Consider the following 804-nt stretch of genomic DNA (forward strand, 5'->3'; position numbering starts at 1 on the left):
GATGTTCAAGCTGGTTTTAGAAAAGGCAGAGGAACCAGAGATCAAATTGCCAACATCTGCTGGATCATGGAAAAAGCAAGAGAGTTCCAGAAAAACATCTATTTCTGCTTTATTGACTATGTCATAGCCTTTGACTGTGTGGATCACAATAAACTGTGGAAAATTCTGAAAGAGATGGGAATACCAGACCACCTGATCTGCCTCTTGAGAAATTTGTATGCAGGTCAGGAAGCAACAGTTAGAACTGGACATGGCACAACAGACTGGTTCCAAATAGGAAAAGGAGTATGTCAAGGCTGTATATTGTCACCCTGCTTATTTAACTTATATGCGGAGTACATCATGAGAAATGCTGGGCTGGAAGACACACAAGCTGGAATCAAGATTGCTGGGAGAAATTGCCGGGGTCCAGCCCCGGTGGATCCAGGGAATTCGAAGCGGGGACGGCGTCGGCAAGGATCAGGAAACAACTGCTTAATTAAACGTTAATTAAGAGTATAAAGAGTAATAGAATAAGGATAGCTCAGTAGGAAAATTCCGTGAAGAAAAGAGGCTGAAATAAGGGTAGCTCAGTGAGGAAATTCAGTGGAGACAAGAGGCTGAATAATTCAGCCAGAAGGTGAGAGAAAGAACGACATGGGGAGACCAAGTTTCAGTGAACAAGGCCCGCACTTTATTTTCCAAAGTAGTTTTTATACCTTAAGTTATGCATAGAGGATAATGGGGGAGGGGGTAGAGTCATGCAGCAAGCCAGGCTTTCTTCCTGCAAACTTATCATATGCAAAAGCTTAGGTGATTTGCATC

This window comes from Bison bison, unplaced genomic scaffold, assembly GCF_000754665.1.
Source record: "Bison bison bison isolate TAMUID 2011002044 unplaced genomic scaffold, Bison_UMD1.0 scf7180017864251, whole genome shotgun sequence".
Lineage (NCBI taxonomy): Eukaryota > Metazoa > Chordata > Mammalia > Artiodactyla > Bovidae > Bison > Bison bison.